Source organism: Equus asinus, unplaced genomic scaffold, assembly GCF_041296235.1.
Source record: "Equus asinus isolate D_3611 breed Donkey unplaced genomic scaffold, EquAss-T2T_v2 contig_314, whole genome shotgun sequence".
Classification (NCBI taxonomy): Eukaryota; Metazoa; Chordata; class Mammalia; order Perissodactyla; family Equidae; genus Equus; species Equus asinus.
The window spans coordinates 12,501-34,727 of record NW_027224977.1 but is presented as its reverse complement, the minus strand read 5'-3'; positions in this window follow the sequence as shown (position 1 = coordinate 34,727).

Sequence of the window (22,227 nt, the reverse complement as noted above, 5' to 3'; positions counted from 1 at the left end):
CGGAGAAATCTACCCTCTAGAACTGAGAAAGAAGCGCAACAGAGGCTAGCTCAGGTGGCAATCTTTAAGCAAAAAAAATAAGATAAAAAAATACAATGGCGAGGAGACCCGGTGAAAAAGCAACCCTGAAAAAGGTACCCTCTGAAACTGAGGAAGCAGGGCAACAGTGCCTAGCTCAGGTGACAATCTTTAAGCAAAAGAAACACACAAGGGCGTGGGGAGCTGGCGAAAAGGCAACACTGAGAAATCCACCCTCTGAAACGGACGAAGATGGGCAACAGAGGCTAGCTCAGGTGGCAATCTTTAAGCAAAAGAAACACACAAGGGCGTGGAGACCTGGGGAAAAAGCAACACGGAGAAATCCACCCTCTGAAACTGAGGAAGATGGGCAAGAGAGGCTACCTCAGGTGGCAATCCTTAAGCAAAAACAAAGCACAAAGGCGTGGAGCCCTGGGGACAAAGCAACCCTGAAATATCTACCCTCTGAAACTGAGGAACATGGGCAAGAGAGGCTAGCTCAGGTGGCACTCGTTAAGCAAAAACAAAACACAAAGGCGTGGAGACCTGGGGAAAAAGCAACCCTGAAATATCTACCCTCTGAAACTGAGGAAGATGGGCAAGAGAGGCTGGCTTCAGGTGGCAATCTTTAAGCAAAAGAAACACACAAGGGCGTGGAGGCCTGGGGAAAAAGCAACACGGAGAAATCCACCCTCTGAAACTGAGGGACATGGGCAAAAGAAGCTAGCTCAGGTTGCAACCTTTAAGCAGAAAAAAACACAAGGGCGTGCAGACCTGGCAAAAAAGCAACAGTGAGAAATCTACCCTCTGAAACCGACGAAGATGGACAACAGAGGCTAGCTCAGGTGGCAATCTTTAAGCAAAAGAAACACACAAGGGCGTGGGGAGCTGGGGAAAAGGCAACACTGAGAAATCCACCCTCTGAAACGGACGAAGATGGGCAACAGAGGCTAGCTCAGGTGGCAATCGTTAAGCAAAAGAAACACACAAGGGCGTGGAGGCCTGGGGAAAAAGCAACACGGAGAAATCCACCCTCTGAAACTGAGGGACATGGGCAAAAGAAGCTAGCTCAGGTTGCAACCTTTAAGCAGAAAAAAAACACAAGGGCGTGCAGACCTGGCAAAAAAGCAACAGTGAGAAATCTACCCTCTGAAACCGACGAAGATGGACAACAGAGGCTAGCTCAGGTGGCAATTTTTAAGGAAAAATAAAAGGAAGTGCGTGGAGACCTGGGGAAAAAGCAACACGGAGAAATCTACCCTCTAGAACTGAGCAAGAAGCGCAACAGAGGGTAGCTCAGGTGGCAATCTTTAAGCAAAAAAAATAAGATAAAAAAATACAATGGCGAGGAGACCCGGTGAAAAAGCAACCCTGAAAAAGGTACCCTCTGAAACTGAGGAAGCAGGGCAACAGTGCCTAGCTCAGGTGACAATCTTTAAGCAAAAGAAACACACAAGGGCGTGGGGAGCTGGCGAAAAGGCAACACTGAGAAATCCACCCTCTGAAACGGACGAAGATGGGCAACAGAGGCTAGCTCAGGTGGCAATCTTTAAGCAAAAGAAACACACAAGGGCGTGGAGACCTGGGGAAAAAGCAACACGGAGAAATCCACCCTCTGAAACTGAGGGACATGGGCAAAAGAAGCTAGCTCAGGTTGCAACCTTTAAGCAGAAAAAAAACACAAGGGCGTGCAGACCTGGCAAAAAAGCCACAGTGAGAAATCTACCCTCTGAAACCGACGAAGATGGACAACAGAGGCTAGCTCAGGTGGCAATTTTTAAGGAAAAATAAAAGGAAGTGCGTGGAGACCTGGGGAAAAAGCAACACGGAGAAATCTACCCTCTAGAACTGAGAAAGAAGCGCAACAGAGGCTAGCTCAGGTGGCAATCTTTAAGCAAAAAAAATAAGATAAAAAAATACAATGGCGAGGAGACCCGGTGAAAAAGCAACCCTGAAAAAGGTACCCTCTGAAACTGAGGAAGCAGGGCAACAGTGCCTAGCTCAGGTGACAATCTTTAAGCAAAAGAAACACACAAGGGCGTGGGGAGCTGGCGAAAAGGCAACACTGAGAAATCCACCCTCTGAAACGGACGAAGATGGGCAACAGAGGCTAGCTCAGGTGGCAATCTTTAAGCAAAAGAAACACACAAGGGCGTGGAGACCTGGGGAAAAAGCAACACGGAGAAATCCACCCTCTGAAACTGAGGAAGATGGGCAAGAGAGGCTACCTCAGGTGGCAATCCTTAAGCAAAAACAAAGCACAAAGGCGTGGAGCCCTGGGGACAAAGCAACCCTGAAATATCTACCCTCTGAAACTGAGGAACATGGGCAAGAGAGGCTAGCTCAGGTGGCACTCGTTAAGCAAAAACAAAACACAAAGGCGTGGAGACCTGGGGAAAAAGCAACCCTGAAATATCTACCCTCTGAAACTGAGGAGGATGGGCAAGAGAGGCTGGCTTCAGGTGGCAATCTTTAAGCAAAAGAAACACACAAGGGCGTGGAGGCCTGGGGAAAAAGCAACACGGAGAAATCCACCCTCTGAAACTGAGGGACATGGGCAAAAGAAGCTAGCTCAGGTTGCAACCTTTAAGCAGAAAAAAACACAAGTGCGTGCAGACCTGGCAAAAAAGCAACAGTGAGAAATCTACCCTCTGAAACCGACGAAGATGGACAACAGAGGCTAGCTCAGGTGGCAATCTTTAAGCAAAAGAAACACACAAGGGCGTGGGGAGCTGGGGAAAAGGCAACACTGAGAAATCCACCCTCTGAAACGGACGAAGATGGGCAACAGAGGCTAGCTCAGGTGGCAATCGTTAAGCAAAAGAAACACACAAGGGCGTGGAGGCCTGGGGAAAAAGCAACACGGAGAAATCCACCCTCTGAAACTGAGGGACATGGGCAAAAGAAGCTAGCTCAGGTTGCAACCTTTAAGCAGAAAAAAAACACAAGGGCGTGCAGACCTGGCAAAAAAGCCACAGTGAGAAATCTACCCTCTGAAACCGACGAAGATGGACAACAGAGGCTAGCTCAGGTGGCAATTTTTAAGGAAAAATAAAAGGAAGTGCGTGGAGACCTGGGGAAAAAGCAACACGGAGAAATCTACCCTCTAGAACTGAGAAAGAAGCGCAACAGAGGCTAGCTCAGGTGGCAATCTTTAAGCAAAAAAAATAAGATAAAAAAATACAATGGCGAGGAGACCCGGTGAAAAAGCAACCCTGAAAAAGGTACCCTCTGAAACTGAGGAAGCAGGGCAACAGTGCCTAGCTCAGGTGACAATCTTTAAGCAAAAGAAACACACAAGGGCGTGGGGAGCTGGCGAAAAGGCAACACTGAGAAATCCACCCTCTGAAACGGACGAAGATGGGCAACAGAGGCTAGCTCAGGTGGCAATCTTTAAGCAAAAGAAACACACAAGGGCGTGGAGACCTGGGGAAAAAGCAACACGGAGAAATCCACCCTCTGAAACTGAGGAAGATGGGCAAGAGAGGCTACCTCAGGTGGCAATCCTTAAGCAAAAACAAAGCACAAAGGCGTGGAGCCCTGGGGACAAAGCAACCCTGAAATATCTACCCTCTGAAACTGAGGAACATGGGCAAGAGAGGCTAGCTCAGGTGGCACTCGTTAAGCAAAAACAAAACACAAAGGCGTGGAGACCTGGGGAAAAAGCAACCCTGAAATATCTACCCTCTGAAACTGAGGAAGATGGGCAAGAGAGGCTGGCTTCAGGTGGCAAACGTTAAGCAAAAGAAACACACAAGGGCGTGGAGACCTGGGGAAACAGCAACACGGAGATATCGACCCTCTGAAACTCAGGAAGATGGGCAAGCGAGGCTAGCTCAGGTGGTAATCGTTAAGCAAAAACAAAACCCAAAGGCGTGGAGACCTGGGGAAAAAGCAACCCTGAAATATCTACCCTCTGAAACTGAGGAAGATGGGCAAGAGAGGCTGGCTTCAGGTGGCAATCTTTAAGCAAAAGAAACACACAAGGGCGTGGGGAGCTGGGGAAAAGGCAACACTGAGAAATCCACCCTCTGAAACGGACGAAGATGGGCAACAGAGGCTAGCTCAGGTGGCAATCGTTAAGCAAAAGAAACACACAAGGGCGTGGAGGCCTGGGGAAAAAGCAACACGGAGAAATCCACCCTCTGAAACTGAGGGACATGGGCAAAAGAAGCTAGCTCAGGTTGCAACCTTTAAGCAGAAAAAAAACACAAGGGCGTGCAGACCTGGCAAAAAAGCCACAGTGAGAAATCTACCCTCTGAAACCGACGAAGATGGACAACAGAGGCTAGCTCAGGTGGCAATTTTTAAGGAAAAATAAAAGGAAGTGCGTGGAGACCTGGGGAAAAAGCAACACGGAGAAATCTACCCTCTAGAACTGAGAAAGAAGCGCAACAGAGGCTAGCTCAGGTGGCAATCTTTAAGCAAAAAAAATAAGATAAAAAAATACAATGGCGAGGAGACCCGGTGAAAAAGCAACCCTGAAAAAGGTACCCTCTGAAACTGAGGAAGCAGGGCAACAGTGCCTAGCTCAGGTGACAATCTTTAAGCAAAAGAAACACACAAGGGCGTGGGGAGCTGGCGAAAAGGCAACACTGAGAAATCCACCCTCTGAAACGGACGAAGATGGGCAACAGAGGCTAGCTCAGGTGGCAATCTTTAAGCAAAAGAAACACACAAGGGCGTGGAGACCTGGGGAAAAAGCAACACGGAGAAATCCACCCTCTGAAACTGAGGAAGATGGGCAAGAGAGGCTACCTCAGGTGGCAATCCTTAAGCAAAAACAAAGCACAAAGGCGTGGAGCCCTGGGGACAAAGCAACCCTGAAATATCTACCCTCTGAAACTGAGGAACATGGGCAAGAGAGGCTAGCTCAGGTGGCAATCGTTAAGCAAAAACAAAACACAAAGGCGTGGAGACCTGGGGAAAAAGCAACCCTGAAATATCTACCCTCTGAAACTGAGGAAGATGGGCAAGAGAGGCTGGCTTCAGGTGGCAATCTTTAAGCAAAAGAAACACACAAGGGCGTGGAGGCCTGGGGAAAAAGCAACACGGAGAAATCCACCCTCTGAAACTGAGGGACATGGGCAAAAGAAGCTAGCTCAGGTTGCAACCTTTAAGCAGAAAAAAAACACAAGGGCGTGCAGACCTGGCAAAAAAGCCACAGTGAGAAATCTACCCTCTGAAACCGACGAAGATGGACAACAGAGGCTAGCTCAGGTGGCAATTTTTAAGGAAAAATAAAAGGAAGTGCGTGGAGACCTGGGGAAAAAGCAACACGGAGAAATCTACCCTCTAGAACTGAGAAAGAAGCGCAACAGAGGCTAGCTCAGGTGGCAATCTTTAAGCAAAAAAAATAAGATAAAAAAATACAATGGCGAGGAGACGCGGTGAAAAAGCAACCCTGAAAAAGGTACCCTCTGAAACTGAGGAAGCAGGGCAACAGTGCCTAGCTCAGGTGACAATCTTTAAGCAAAAGAAACACACAAGGGCGTGGGGAGCTGGCGAAAAGGCAACACTGAGAAATCCACCCTCTGAAACGGACGAAGATGGGCAACAGAGGCTAGCTCAGGTGGCAATCTTTAAGCAAAAGAAACACACAAGGGCGTGGAGACCTGGGGAAAAAGCAACACGGAGAAATCCACCCTCTGAAACTGAGGAAGATGGGCAAGAGAGGCTACCTCAGGTGGCAATCCTTAAGCAAAAACAAAGCACAAAGGCGTGGAGCCCTGGGGACAAAGCAACCCTGAAATATCTACCCTCTGAAACTGAGGAACATGGGCAAGAGAGGCTAGCTCAGGTGGCAATCGTTAAGCAAAAACAAAACACAAAGGCGTGGAGACCTGGGGAAAAAGCAACCCTGAAATATCTACCCTCTGAAACTGAGGAAGATGGGCAAGAGAGGCTGGCTTCAGGTGGCAATCTTTAAGCAAAAGAAACACACAAGGGCGTGGAGGCCTGGGGAAAAAGCAACACGGAGAAATCCACCCTCTGAAACTGAGGGACATGGGCAAAAGAAGCTAGCTCAGGTTGCAACCTTTAAGCAGAAAAAAAACACAAGGGCGTGCAGACCTGGCAAAAAAGCCACAGTGAGAAATCTACCCTCTGAAACCGACGAAGATGGACAACAGAGGCTAGCTCAGGTGGCAATTTTTAAGGAAAAATAAAAGGAAGTGCGTGGAGACCTGGGGAAAAAGCAACACGGAGAAATCTACCCTCTAGAACTGAGAAAGAAGCGCAACAGAGGCTAGCTCAGGTGGCAATCTTTAAGCAAAAAAAATAAGATAAAAAAATACAATGGCGAGGAGACCCGGTGAAAAAGCAACCCTGAAAAAGGTACCCTCTGAAACTGAGGAAGCAGGGCAACAGTGCCTAGCTCAGGTGACAATCTTTAAGCAAAAGAAACACACAAGGGCGTGGGGAGCTGGCGAAAAGGCAACACTGAGAAATCCACCCTCTGAAACGGACGAAGATGGGCAACAGAGGCTAGCTCAGGTGGCAATCTTTAAGCAAAAGAAACACACAAGGGCGTGGAGACCTGGGGAAAAAGCAACACGGAGAAATCCACCCTCTGAAACTGAGGAAGATGGGCAAGAGAGGCTACCTCAGGTGGCAATCCTTAAGCAAAAACAAAGCACAAAGGCGTGGAGCCCTGGGGACAAAGCAAACCTGAAATATCTACCCTCTGAAACTGAGGAACATGGGCAAGAGAGGCTAGCTCAGGTGGCAATCGTTAAGCAAAAACAAAACACAAAGGCGTGGAGACCTGGGGAAAAAGCAACCCTGAAATATCTACCCTCTGAAACTGAGGAAGATGGGCAAGAGAGGCTGGCTTCAGGTGGCAATCTTTAAGCAAAAGAAACACACAAGGGCGTGGAGGCCTGGGGAAAAAGCAACACGGAGAAATCCACCCTCTGAAACTGAGGGACATGGGCAAAAGAAGCTAGCTCAGGTTGCAACCTTTAAGCAGAAAAAAAACACAAGGGCGTGCAGACCTGGCAAAAAAGCAACAGTGAGAAATCTACCCTCTGAAACCGACGAAGATGGACAACAGAGGCTAGCTCAGGTGGCAATTTTTAAGGAAAAATAAAAGGAAGTGCGTGGAGACCTGGGGAAAAAGCAACACGGAGAAATCTACCCTCTAGAACTGAGAAAGAAGCGCAACAGAGGCTAGCTCAGGTGGCAATCTTTAAGCAAAAAAAATAAGATAAAAAAATACAATGGCGAGGAGACGCGGTGAAAAAGCAACCCTGAAAAAGGTACCCTCTGAAACTGAGGAAGCAGGGCAACAGTGCCTAGCTCAGGTGACAATCTTTAAGCAAAAGAAACACACAAGGGCGTGGGGAGCTGGCGAAAAGGCAACACTGAGAAATCCACCCTCTGAAACGGACGAAGATGGGCAACAGAGGCTAGCTCAGGTGGCAATCTTTAAGCAAAAGAAACACACAAGGGCGTGGAGACCTGGGGAAAAAGCAACACGGAGAAATCCACCCTCTGAAACTGAGGAAGATGGGCAAGAGAGGCTACCTCAGGTGGCAATCCTTAAGCAAAAACAAAGCACAAAGGCGTGGAGCCCTGGGGACAAAGCAACCCTGAAATATCTACCCTCTGAAACTGAGGAACATGGGCAAGAGAGGCTAGCTCAGGTGGCAATCGTTAAGCAAAAACAAAACACAAAGGCGTGGAGACCTGGGGAAAAAGCAACCCTGAAATATCTACCCTCTGAAACTGAGGAAGATGGGCAAGAGAGGCTGGCTTCAGGTGGCAATCTTTAAGCAAAAGAAACACACAAGGGCGTGGAGGCCTGGGGAAAAAGCAACACGGAGAAATCCACCCTCTGAAACTGAGGGACATGGGCAAAAGAAGCTAGCTCAGGTTGCAACCTTTAAGCAGAAAAAAAACACAAGGGCGTGCAGACCTGGCAAAAAAGCCACAGTGAGAAATCTACCCTCTGAAACCGACGAAGATGGACAACAGAGGCTAGCTCAGGTGGCAATTTTTAAGGAAAAATAAAAGGAAGTGCGTGGAGACCTGGGGAAAAAGCAACACGGAGAAATCTACCCTCTAGAACTGAGAAAGAAGCGCAACAGAGGCTAGCTCAGGTGGCAATCTTTAAGCAAAAAAAATAAGATAAAAAAATACAATGGCGAGGAGACCCGGTGAAAAAGCAACCCTGAAAAAGGTACCCTCTGAAACTGAGGAAGCAGGGCAACAGTGCCTAGCTCAGGTGACAATCTTTAAGCAAAAGAAACACACAAGGGCGTGGGGAGCTGGCGAAAAGGCAACACTGAGAAATCCACCCTCTGAAACGGACGAAGATGGGCAACAGAGGCTACCTCAGGTGGCAATCGTTAAGCAAAAACAAAACCCAAAGGCATGGAGACCTGGGGACAAAGCAACCCTGAAATATCTACCCTCTGAAACTGAGGAACATGGGCAAGAGAGGCTAGCTCAGGTGGCACTCGTTAAGCAAAAACAAAACACAAAGGCGTGGAGACCTGGGGAAAAAGCAACCCTGAAATATCTACCCTCTGAAACTGAGGAAGATGGGCAAGAGAGGCTGGCTTCAGGTGGCAATCTTTAAGCAAAAGAAACACACAAGGGCGTGGAGGCCTGGGGAAAAAGCAACACGGAGAAATCCACCCTCTGAAACTGAGGGACATGGGCAAAAGAAGCTAGCTCAGGTTGCAACCTTTAAGCAGAAAAAAAACACAAGGGCGTGCAGACCTGGCAAAAAAGCCACAGTGAGAAATCTACCCTCTGAAACCGACGAAGATGGACAACAGAGGCTAGCTCAGGTGGCAATTTTTAAGGAAAAATAAAAGGAAGTGCGTGGAGACCTGGGGAAAAAGCAACACGGAGAAATCTACCCTCTAGAACTGAGAAAGAAGCGCAACAGAGGCTAGCTCAGGTGGCAATCTTTAAGCAAAAAAAATAAGATAAAAAAATACAATGGCGAGGAGACCCGGTGAAAAAGCAACCCTGAAAAAGGTACCCTCTGAAACTGAGGAAGCAGGGCAACAGTGCCTAGCTCAGGTGACAATCTTTAAGCAAAAGAAACACACAAGGGCGTGGGGAGCTGGCGAAAAGGCAACACTGAGAAATCCACCCTCTGAAACGGACGAAGATGGGCAACAGAGGCTAGCTCAGGTGGCAATCTTTAAGCAAAAGAAACACACAAGGGCGTGGAGACCTGGGGAAAAAGCAACACGGAGAAATCCACCCTCTGAAACTGAGGAAGATGGGCAAGAGAGGCTACCTCAGGTGGCAATCCTTAAGCAAAAACAAAGCACAAAGGCGTGGAGCCCTGGGGACAAAGCAACCCTGAAATATCTACCCTCTGAAACTGAGGAACATGGGCAAGAGAGGCTAGCTCAGGTGGCACTCGTTAAGCAAAAACAAAACACAAAGGCGTGGAGACCTGGGGAAAAAGCAACCCTGAAATATCTACCCTCTGAAACTGAGGAAGATGGGCAAGAGAGGCTGGCTTCAGGTGGCAAACGTTAAGCAAAAGAAACACACAAGGGCGTGGAGACCTGGGGAAACAGCAACACGGAGATATCGACCCTCTGAAACTGAGGAAGATGGGCAAGAGAGGCTAGCTCAGGTGGCAATCGTTAAGCAAAAACAAAACCCAAAGGCGTGGAGACCTGGGGAAAAAGCAACCCTGAAATATCTACCCTCTGAAACTGAGGAAGATGGGCAAGAGAGGCTGGCTTCAGGTGGCAATCTTTAAGCAAAAGAAACACACAAGGGCGTGGGGAGCTGGGGAAAAGGCAACACTGAGAAATCCACCCTCTGAAACGGACGAAGATGGGCAACAGAGGCTAGCTCAGGTGGCAATCGTTAAGCAAAAGAAACACACAAGGGCGTGGAGGCCTGGGGAAAAAGCAACACGGAGAAATCCACCCTCTGAAACTGAGGGACATGGGCAAAAGAAGCTAGCTCAGGTTGCAACCTTTAAGCAGAAAAAAAACACAAGGGCGTGCAGACCTGGCAAAAAAGCCACAGTGAGAAATCTACCCTCTGAAACCGACGAAGATGGACAACAGAGGCTAGCTCAGGTGGCAATTTTTAAGGAAAAATAAAAGGAAGTGCGTGGAGACCTGGGGAAAAAGCAACACGGAGAAATCTACCCTCTAGAACTGAGAAAGAAGCGCAACAGAGGCTAGCTCAGGTGGCAATCTTTAAGCAAAAAAAATAAGATAAAAAAATACAATGGCGAGGAGACCCGGTGAAAAAGCAACCCTGAAAAAGGTACCCTCTGAAACTGAGGAAGCAGGGCAACAGTGCCTAGCTCAGGTGACAATCTTTAAGCAAAAGAAACACACAAGGGCGTGGGGAGCTGGCGAAAAGGCAACACTGAGAAATCCACCCTCTGAAACGGACGAAGATGGGCAACAGAGGCTACCTCAGGTGGCAATCGTTAAGCCAAAGAAACACACAAGGGTGTGGAGACCTGGGGAAAAAGCAACACGGAGAAATCCACCCTCTGAAACTGAGGAACATGGGCAAAAGAAGCTAGCTCAGGTTGCAGCCTTCAAGCAGAAAAAAAAAAGACGCAAGGGCGTGGAGAGCTGGCGAAAAAGCAACACTGAGAAATCTACCCTCTGAAACCGAAGAAGATGGGCAACAGAGGCTAGCTCAGGTGGCAATCTTTAAGCAAAAAAAAAAAAATAAAAAAATACAATGGCGAGGAGACCCGGTCAAAAAGCAACCCTGAAAAAGGTACCCTCTGAAACTGAGGAAGCAGCGCAACAGTGCCTAGCTCAGGTGACAATCTTTAAGCAAAAAAAAAAAACAAAAAACAAAAAACAAAAAACAAAACCCACAATGGAGTGGAGACCCGGGGGAAATCAACACTGAAAAATACAAAAAGAATGGAAGACCAATAGACAGAGCAGGCACTTTCACCTGGGGTGGAGGAGGTATGCATGGATGACCGATAAGCGCATGAAAAGATGTGAGCTGTTCCCTGGAAAAGCAAGTGAGAAAATTAGAGGGAGACATTGTGGGGACACATGGGTGAGACTGCCTTCTTCCAAATACCGGAACAGGATCAAACTGCTAGTCAGGTCGCGGAGAAGCCAAGTCAGTCACTCACGCCTCACTGGTGGTGAAGGGAAACGGTATGGCCTCTGTGAAAAAGGGCGTGGCGGGTTCCAAAACTGACACGCCGCGGAAACAACCACCGAAAGTGGCAACCTACATAAGCCTTTGGTGTATCTTGCCTCCTAAGAGCGTCTGTATGTAGCTGGAGCCTTGGGTCGTTAAGGCTTCCACAGTGATCTGTGGTGGGTGGGTGGGGGGGGGGGGGGGGCCTTGGGCCTTGGGGGTCTCCGCTGGACCTCCAGGAAGTCAGCTTTTGTGGAGTCCCGTGAGTCCTTCCAGGGAGGGAGGCATCCAACCCGAGGGTGGTCTGGAGGGCACCACTCCCACCACTCCCGGGGGCTGGGGCGGGGGGCGGGGTGGGGGCTGCGGCCACGTTCCTGTTCATTCACACAGAATCCGGGGCATGAATGTTCTTAGCAGCTCTGTTCCACACAGCCCCACACTGGAAACCACACAGACGTCCTGCGAGTCCCATCCCTTGCTCATGTCGCCGGGGCTCCGGAGGAGGGCCACTCTGTAAAAGCGGCCGCCAGATGGCGCCCAACGACCGGCGCGGAGGGGTCAGCGGGAGGGAACCGGGTCACCAGCCAGCGAGAGTGCACAGCCTGAGCCCACCGCCGGGTCAGGTCTCTCTCTGTCTCTGTCTCTGTCTCTGTCTCTGTCTCTCTCTGTCTCTGTCTCTGTCTCTGTCTCTCTCTGTCTCTCTCTCTCTCTCTCTTTCTCTCTGGGCCCGCTTGGGGCGGGCGGGAGGTCACCACGTGAGGCCCCAGGGTGTCCACCTCGGAGCTCCCAGGCAGCACAGGGCAACCCTGGGCGCAGAAGGAGGTGTTGGAAAATCGGCGGGGAGGGGGGTGGGGTGGGTGGGCTTGCCAGGAAGGGGACAGACTCCCCACGTGACTTCTGGGCCGGGCCGGGCGCGGGGCTGCCGGCTGGCTGACGCGGACAGAGGTGGAAAAGTCCCCGGAGATGCCACGGGGCAGGCCGGGGCTGCCGGCCCCCGCTTCCCGGAGCGGCCCGAGCACTTCCCGGGCTCCCGGGAGGACTTAGAAAATCACGGCGGGGTGGGGGGTGGGGGTCGCTGTCAAACCGAAACCATGCACGTCATCAGAGAAGGACCGTGACGACGGAGGAATTGTCCGCAGTCTGTCAGGAATTGTGTGCAGCCTGTCACTTCCGGCCCAGAGGGTCTCTCTAAGGCAGACGGACAGACAGAGCCCACAAGTCGTAGAGGAAAGGACCGAGCCGCTTGGCCGCGGAAAAGTTTACAACACAAAACAGGTCTCCCTCCGCACGGGGCCACAGCAAAGCCCAAAGACGACACACGGGGGGGAGCATGGGTGCAGATGCACGTGTGGTGATAAGAATATGGATTTCAGCAGGGCTTCCCGTCCTCATCAACAAGCAGAAGCACCCAAATGGTGGGGGTTGGGGGGCAGAGACCTCACAGCCATTCCCTCCACAAATCGAGTTCCCCGGGACATCCTCACAGCGCCGTGCTGTGAGTGTGTGTGGGTGTTTAAAATGGAGTAAATGTGGACGTGGAACTGCTCCGTGAAACCAAAATAACAACAGTCGTAGATCTTCTTTGGTCATTTAGAAAATTCTTTTTTTTTTTTTTTCCCCAGCGGTGCACGTATTTCCCTTCCAAAAAAGAAGAACGGGAAAGGAGATGTTAAAGGCAAGCAGAGAGAGGAAAACTGTTGCAAAACAAAAGCTGAGCTCCCGTCCGAGGGAGGCCTCCTCCATTGGAGGCCTAGGAAATCATTCTGACAAAATGGAGGATCTCTGTCTTTGGTGTCGATTCCCTCAGAGGTCAAGAGAAACCTTTTCCAATGTCTTTATCAGGAGGAGACTAGAAGTTAGAGAAAAGTATCCTTTCGGGAGTGAGAAAAACAAATTCTGATTTTGCATCAGCTTCCCTCCGATCTTGAAACTCATTGACTTGATTCCATTCTGTCGACGGAAATAATCCGGAACCAATCTATCCGTGAAAATCGGGGTGCGTTTATTCTGAGCTAAAATGTGAGGACTGTGGCCCGGGGCCTTTCTTCCCGAAGGAAGAGAGGGTGCCCGGGAAGTGGGGTGTACAGAGTGCTTCTAGACCCCCAGAGAGGACGTTTCACATAGGATCGAAAGGTCCCTTGGATGATAGTCGCGAGACTGCTCTGTCGGCACAGCGATCGACAGACACTGCTGGGTGGCAGGTCTGTTGTCTGGGCCTGGGTGGTCACAGGGGAGCCGGATGGTCAAAGGTGAGCGCAACCATCCGCTCCTAGCCTAAGGAAAGATGCCTCTCCTTAAGGAAAGGCCCGAGCACGGGGAAGCTGCTCCTTTCCCTTAAGGGCATTGGTTCTTGCCGTAGGAAATGTGTAAAGCGGATCTAGGATGCGATGCGTGCTCGACGGCCACGTCAGGCCCTTTTCGAAAAACACTGTCAGGCCGAATTAGGCCGACACCCAATGGCTTCCTCATAGACTCCCATAGATCCTATCGCTCGCCATTTCTATCTGTCCACTCGTTCCAATTTTAGGCCACTTGACCACGAACAGGCCTTTTTCTCAGATTATTTTCCCCATGAAACTTTGATCACCTTTTCACAGACAAAACGATCTTTACTTTTTAGGCCCTCTTGCCTGAAGGCAGCCATCTCACTTTCCTTGAACACAAAGATGTTTCCCATATTCACTTTTAGTGGCTTTTTGTTTTGTTTTGTTTTGTTTTGTTTTGAGGACGATGAGCCCTGAGCTAACTGCTGCCAATCCTCCTCTTTTTGCCGAGGAAGGCTGGCCCTGAGCTAACCTCCGTGCCCATCTTCCTCTATTTCATATGTGGGACGCCTACCACCACGTGGCTCGCCCAGCGGTGCCACGTCCACCCCCGGGATCCGAACTGGCAAACCCCGGGCCGGCGAAGCGGAACAGGCACACTTAACCAGCGCGCCACCGGGCCGGCCTAGTGGCTTTCATCGCATTTGTTAAGTAGATTTTTTAACCCTCACGAACCTTAATTTTGGTGAAAACTAAGAAGCCAGCAATTAGGAACTGTCCTTCCCATGAGCATTCCGTCGCTTGGCCAATTTCTAAACACTTGGCCACTTTTAGAAACATGGGATTTCATAGGTTTATCTTTTCCTTCGCTTTATTTGATTTCATCTCACTTTAGTTTTTGGGTGAGGAAGATCGGCCCTCACAGAGCTAACGCCTGTTGCCAATCTTCCGTTTCTGTTTTTTTTTCCCCCCTCCCGATTTTTCTCCCCCAATCCCCCCCATGACATAGTTGTCTATCTTAGTTGAGGGCCCTTCCAGTTGTGGCATGTGGGACGCCGCCTCCACACGGCCCGACGAGCGGTGCCGTGTCCGTGCCGTGCCCGGGATCTGAACCGGCAAAACCCTGGGCCGCCGAAGGGGAGCTTGTGAACTTAACCACTCGGCCACGGGGCCGCCCCCGTCCGTGGACTTTTTTATCACCTGATTTCACCTCGCAAAACTTCAAAGCTTCAAGTTATCAGAGAGGTTTGGGAAGTTGTTTTTATTTATTTAATTAATTTATTTTTCGAGGAAGACGAGCCCCGAGCTGACACCTGCTGCCAATTCTCCTCTTTTTGCCCCGGGAGAGTGGTCCCGAGCTAACATCCGTGCCCATCCCCCTCCCCTTGATAGGCGGGACGCTGACCACAGCGTGGCTCGCCAAGCGGCGCCACGTCCGCACCCCGGATCCGAACCTGCGAACCCCTGGCTGACAAAACGGAACGTGCGAACTTAACCGCTGTGCCGCCGGGCTGGCCCTTCGGGAAGTTATTTTCAGGACACGGGCCATAAACTAGAATCACCGCTACAGGTTTATCGGAGCGACATCAGCGTTCGTGGTGGATTGAGTCGTCCCCTCTGTCTCTCCCCTCCAGGGCACAACCAAAGGGACGTCTATCGACCCACCCACCAAGGATTCCCCCCCCTCCCCCCGCACGGCACAGCAGGATGCCTGAGAGATCCACGCAGCCCTACAGCGGCAAGTCACATTCGCACAGTCAAAATTCAATGGCAGAGACAAAACGTTAAGGTCAGTGAGAGGGAAGAGAATAACCGGCCCAGGAGCAACGGTGTGAAGAACACGGAGAAGACGGGTCCTAGACGCCGGGGTCCCCGGAGCAGCGATTTCATCAGAGGCCCGCAAACGTCCACGATCTCCACACCACGTTTATGGCCGACTGCGTGCGTGGGTCCTTTGGAATCGACCAGGCTACCGTCCGGGCCACTTTGGGACATCGTGTCCAGCTGCCCCGAGCGGTGGAGCTGTCGTTCAAGTGTAAGATGGGGCCCGTCCGGGGAGAGAATGGGGACGGGGAAAGGGAGGCCGCGGGAAGTCACAGAGTCTGAGGTGTTCGGGGGAGACTGACTCTTCTGAAGTGGAGGTGGTAGAAGGAGAGCAGCAGGATTTTTGGATTTTTGTTCCCTCTGTTAGGTATCTGGGTCCGGAGGAGAGTGGGGCGGGGGGGGGGGGGCGGGTGGTGGTGGTGGTGGTGGGTGTGAGGCTGAGGCGGGGCTGGTGTTTCCTTTCCGAGTCAGGTGGAAGAGCTCCTCCAGTGGAGGTTTTTAGACAAGGGGTCTGGTCTGGCAGGATGGGAGGTTGCGGGTTGAGCCACAGGGGAATCTGTCGTAGCTCAGACTCGGGCCTTTGAAGAAATAGACAGAGAGAGGAGTTTTGCTCTGTCTGTCACCGCAGCCGGCACCTCAGGAGCAACAACAGGAGGCTTCCCGAATGAGTGAAGGGGCAGGAGCCAGCGTGCCCCGTGCCTCTCTCAGCCCTGCGCCGGCAGGGAAGGAAGCAGGCAGGCAGGCCTCAGGGCTACTCCCGTCCTACTGCCCGGTGGTCCCTGTCCCGGCCCCGCCCCCACTCTCCCCCTGACCCTCACCGCTCCCCAGCCCTCTTCTCAGCCAGAGAGGCGATGGGGGGGGGCGGTGCGGTCCCAGAACAAGTTTCCTCTCATCCGCCATCATCTTGCCACCCTGACGACTTGGCCTGAGATCCGGCCTAGGCTGTACCCTGAGATCCGGCCTAGGCTGTACCCGTGTGTGGTTTTCCTGTGGACAAGGGGGCCGGTTCACCATTTCGGAAGAAACCCCTAGCCTTCCACTGCCGAGTCGCCAGCCTGGGAGGGGGGAGGGGGGAGGGGGGAGGGGAGGTCAGGCCCATTCATTCCGATGGGCCTGGCGTCAGGGCTTCATTCAAGTGCAGGAAGCTCTCTCCCATGGCCTCGGGCTTTTTTCCATTGAACGGCTTTCTTCAATTCCCCCACCCTTAGGCCGCAGTCCACCAAGGGCCGGGAGGCAGGGAGGGAAGATGTTGGGGCAGGGTGGCTGTCTGAGAAACTCGCCTCATCTGGGGCAGAAAGAGTGCCCCCCTCCTTTCTCTAACCCTACTAGACTGCTTGAGGATCACGGACGGTTTGGCTCATCGATGAGCCCTGCGTTATGGGCCCGGCAAGCAAACTCCTAACGGGCAACCCGCCGCTCTAGGCGTGTGTGGGTTTTTTGATCTTTCACCTTCAAGTTCGCACGACATCGGTCCGTGTCCCCCGCCCCGGCTTCCCATGGGAAATCCTCCGTCTCTTTCCACAGACTCACTGGCGACTTCACACAGTGCCTGCCTCCTCCTCCTTAGGAAGGAAGGAAGGAAGGAAGGAAGGAAGGAAGGAAGGAAGGAAGGAAGGAAGGGAGGGAGGGAGGGGCTGACCCCGTGGCCGAGCGGTTGAGTTTGCACGCTCCGCTTCAGCGGCCCGGGGCTTGGAAGGTTCGGATCCTGGGCTCGGACACGGCACCGCTCATCAAACCACGCTGAGGTGGCGTCCCACACGGCAGAACCAGAGGGACCCTCAAAGAGAATATAGAACTAGGTACTGGGGTGCTCTGGGGAGAAGAAGAAGAAGGAGGAGGAATAAAAAGAAAAGAAAAGATTGGCAATGAGCTCGGGTGCCAGTCTTTAAAAAAAAAAAAAAAAAAGAGGAAGAAAGATGGACAAACAGGAACGAATCCCACTGACGGCACCTCCAAATGGTGGGGGGCAGGGGGGTGGGGGGGGTGGGGAGTGGCATCATCGGGCCAAGGGTGACTCTAAGCGTGATCCCGCGGTTGTGTTATTTGACATTTTATCGAATCGATTTATTATTTTATTTTTGAGGAAGATGAGCCCTGAGCGAACATCTGCCACCAATCCTCCTCTGTCGGCCGAGGAAGACTGGCCCTGAGCTGACATCCGTGCCCATCCCCCTCTACTTTCCAGGTGGGACGCCTGCCACAGCGTGGCTCGCCAAGCGGTGCCGGGTCCTGCGCCCGGGATCCGGACCGGCGAACCCGGGGCCGGCGGAGCAGAACGTGCGAACTTCACCGCCGCGCCACCGGGCCGGCCCCCGGAGTTGTTTTGAAAATCCAGTAAGGGGCTGGCCCCGTGGCCGAGTGGTTAAGTTCGCGCGCTCCGCTGCAGGCAGCCCAGTGTTTCATCGGTTCGTTCGGATCCCGGGCGCGGACACGGCACTGCTCATCAAACCACGCTGAGGCGGCGTCCCACATACCACCGCTAGAAGGACCCACCGCGAAGAACACACAACTACGTACCGGGGGGCTTTGGGGAGAAAAAGGAAAGACAAAAAATAAAATCTTCCAAACTCCAATAAAACTTTGAGTGAAGACGACGAGGAGGATGCGAAACGTATCTCACGCCTCCGAGCCGAGCCGTCCGTTTAGGTTTAGGAAGGGGGACGAGGACCCTTTGTAAGCGACATCCCTTTTTAAGCACCATTCTAAACCACAGAACAGAACTCCCTCTCCTCGACCCGGAGCGAGGAGGTTCCTGGGTGTGTCAGAGAGGGTCACGTCCTCTGCAGCACGAACGAACCGCCAGGGTTCGGCCACGGGAAAGAATTTCTTCCTCTCCAGGGGGACTAAAAGTCACCGACGGCAGCGGGCGTAGGTGCTATCCTTCCCGTCCAGGAAAGGCAGGGAGAACTTCAGCCGTGAAGAGAAGGAGGTCTTCCTCACTCCCCGTTTTGGGAGGGCCCCTTTGGCAGGGGAGTTTTGTCTCCTGATTTCAAGTCAGGAAGAAAAGGGAGAGAGAGAGAGAGAGAGAGTGTGTGTCCTTCTCGTGCCAGGTCGGTCTGAGGGGGACCTCCTCTGGTTTCCTCCCTTCCCAGGGAACGCCGTTCGCTCCTTCTTCTAGAAAAAGCTCCCAAAGCACCACCGCCCAGGATGGTCGACCTACGCCCATCGTCCCTCCTTTCCCAATCATTTCTACCGCGACAGAGGGACAGAGGCCCCTGCCCCATCCCCATCCCCACCCCCACCCCCATCGCCTGCCTCCTTGATGGCCAAAGGAGCTGCCTCTGAGAATGGAACGGGGCTTGGAAACCTTCTAGAGGGGTGACTCTCACCTGCCTGCCTGCTGGGAAAAGCACCACGCTGTCCATCGGACTGCTCTTTTGGGCAAACGTAGGCGTGCCACATAGCGATCGACAGCTATGGCGGGGGGGGGGGGGGGGCGGGGTGGCGTGGTGGTGCCCAGGATCCACGACACGTGACGGCTGCGGAGCACGACAGCCCTAAGACCTTGAGGGAGACGGGGTGGCGCGTGAATCCTTTCGGAACGAGAACGACAGGAAACGCTGACGGGGACGTGTTCTCCTCTCGAGAACACACCAACGCCTCGCACGGTGTCTGACCCGGGGTGCCTCTGACTTTTGTCATCAGAGACGATCCTCTCGACCGCCCCTCACGCTTTGGGGAAAAGGGGAGAGGGACTCGGTAGCACGGGAAAAGCCATCCATCCGCCCTTCCTTTCCGTCTTCACGGCTCCTTCTCGTGGAAAACGAGGAAGCCGTCCAGAGGAACGGAACACTGACCCGGGCCAAAGCGTGGCCCAGCCTGAGCCTCCAAAACCTTCTGCTAAGTGAGAGGTGCCAGACATCCAAGGCGACCTACGTTGCGATTCCACACAGAGGAGAGAGCTAGAACGGTCCAACCCTAGAGGGCGACAGCAGATGGCGGCGGCGGCGGCGGCGGCGGCAGCGGTGGTGGTGATCGTGGTGGGGCAGATCCGGGAGTGGGGCCGTTTTTTCTTTCGGGGGGAGGGGATGGAAACGGAAACCTTCTGGAAATAGATAGCCATGACGGATGCGCCACCTTGGGGAGAGAGACTCCCGAAGGCCACTGGCTTGTGCCCCGTGGAAAGGATGGATTCGGTGGGATGGGAATTCTACCTCCGTGTAGAGCGTGTGGTAAACCACGAGGTAGGTGGGTGGGTGGCCTCCCTGCCTCGCCTCCACCTAGACGTCCACACACAGAGACCGACGAGGGAGGGAGGGAGGGAGGGAGGGAGGGAGGGAGGGAGGGAGAGAGACAAGACTGACAGAGGCCGAGGCCGAGGCCGAGGCAGTGAGCGAGTAAGTGATCGACCCTGGCCATAGGGATTCCTCAGAGGGCGTCTCTTGGCTCCCCAAACGAAGAATGTGTGTGGAGATCGAGAAAGATCACCGACCTAGGAGAACCAGCAAGACTTCCTCACCCGCCAGAGAGCCGCTGGGCCCCTGCCGTCCCTGCCACCGCCACCCCTACCCCTCGCCTTTGGCAGCGACGCCAACGAAAGGCAGGCAGACGAGTGGGAGAGTCGTGTGGTGGTGTCCCCCAAGGAAGGTGGGTCCATGCCGACGAGCGGTCGTCGGCGTGTGGAAAAGCCAGAGGCGGGCTGACTAGAAGGAGGGCGTCCTGGAGGAAGGGGCCAGGGTGTGAGGGAGAGAGGCCTGTTCCTCTTCCCCTGTCGGTCCCAAGTCAGGGGCCCAAAGGAGGAAAGCTGTCCGTTCCTTTCCGACTCGGACGGTTCGGGCGGAACCGACCGATCCCCGCGGCGGCGCAGTCGGGGCTTTCTGGACCAGAACCCCTCTCTCTGTCGCCTTTCGACCACACGCACGCTTTAGAGGCCAAGGGAAAATGGATCGGGTCTCTCTGTCTCTCTCCCTAGAAAACAAGGGGCCGGGGGCCGAGCCCGTGGACGAACGGTCAAGTAGCGCCCCCCACCCCGGCCCCCGGCTTCGACGGCCCAGGTTTTCACCGGTTCGGATCCTGGGCGCAGCCCCAGACCCAGCATCGCCCTTCAAGCCACGCCGAGGCGGCGTCCCACATAGCAGAAACGCGAAAGACCTACCACTGGAACCTACAACTATGGACGGGACGGGACGGGACGGGGCGGGGCGGGGCGGGGCGGGGCGGGGGTGGGGGGGGCGGCTTTGGGGAGCAGGAAGAAAGAAAAAATAAAAGAAACACAAGGACGGTCATCGCGATAGTTCTTTCCACTTCCATCCATATGTTAACAGGACCCAAGTTTCCCGACCTCCATTTGGATGTATGTTAACTAAATGGAGAAGCTATTCAAAGGACTCCTCTAAAGAAGTCCACGTTCTTCTTTCTAAATGATAATGAAAATCATTGTCACCACCGCTCTTCCGACCCTCCATGTCCAGACGGCCTCCCGCCCCTCCCCATCCCCAACTCCCGCCCCGCCCCGCGCCGACCCCCGACCCCGGCATTCTCCACGCCCACCTTTCCCTCTCCACTCCTACCCCCCCCCGTCCCCCGCCGCCCGGGACACCGCACCCCGCGCCCCCCCCCCCCCCCAATCCAGGCCGGGCCACCTGGTCGACCTCCTCGAACACTATATAAGAGGATGCCGGGCAGCAGGTGGCGCCCGACAAGCGGCCTCCTCACCGGCCGGACGGATCAGCCTCGCGGGGGCGGGCGATGGGGAGGCGTTCGTCCAGGTCAGGTCAGGTCGGGGGAGGGAGGATGGCGCGCCGGCCGGCCTGGTGCGTGGCCTGGTCCCGATCCACCCCGCGTCTCGTTTCTCGGGCCGGGACGAGTACAGGCGGGGAGGCCGACTCGGTCACGGAAAGCGGCCTTGGGGAGGTTTTGGCGAACGTCCCTGTCCCGGGGCCGTCTGCCGACTAGGGGACGGAGTCCTCCTCCATGCTCCTTCTCGCCCCCAGTCGGGCGGGTTGTGGGTCGCGCGGTCGACTTGGCCATTTCCCCGGAGGCATCCTGCCTGCCGGGGCTCCCTCCCTCGGGCCGGTGCGAGCGGTCCTCGGGCGGCCCGGGAATTTGGGCCGCAGCGAACGAACGAACGAAGCCCGTCCCTCCTGCGTCGGCACCGATGAGACACAGCCCTGGTGGATGGAGCCGCTTTCCTCGGGTTTCCTTTTGCTTTCGGCCGCTGCTGCCACCAAACCTCCCTAAACGATAGGAATGAAAACGGGAACCGTTGGCATAATAAAAGCGTTTTGGTTGGCGTGTTTCTTGGCTTTTGGGGACTCGAGAGGTATGATGGATGATCTCCGATTGACGTTGGGAAGGTCTATTTCATCCCAGTCGCACGAACCCCGAAAACGTGGCGGCTGGACGAGGGAGGGAGGGAGGGAGGGAGGGAGGGAGGGAGGGAGGCCAACCACGGGATTTCCGCACGACCAGCTGATGGACACGAGCGCCCCGTGAGCCGGGCGGAGGGCAGCCGCCCGGGTCTCGCAGCTACGTGCCCGCGGAACCCTCGGGACTGCGAGAAGCCGGAGCGACCCGCAGCCATGTGGCGCTCGGCGCGGACATCTGGTCGACCCGCGCGCCACGGGACCCGGGGCCCGAGTCCGGGCCGGGCCGCCGGTCGACCCGGCAGGGCGGCTGCCCCGGGGGCCTCGCGGCTGCTCGTCCGCAGCCTCCAGGGAGCCCTCGGGGCTCCGAGAAGGCCGAGCGCCCCGCGGCCCCACGGCCCCGCGGCGCTCGGTGCGGACATCTGGTCGACCCGCCCCCCCCCCCCCCCCGAGACACGGGGGTCGGGTCGCCGGTCGACCCGGCAGGGCGGCGGCCACGGCGGCCTCGCCGCTGCTCGTCCGCCGGGTCGCCGGAGCCCTCGAGCCTCCGAGAAGGCCGAGCGCCCTGCGGTCCCGCGGCGCTCGGCGCGGACATCTGGTCGACCCGCGCGCCGCCGGACCCCGTGGCTACGAGTCCGCGGGGCCTTCGGAGCCGACAGAGGGCCGGGAGCGCACCCAGAGCACCCAGAGCACCCAGAGCC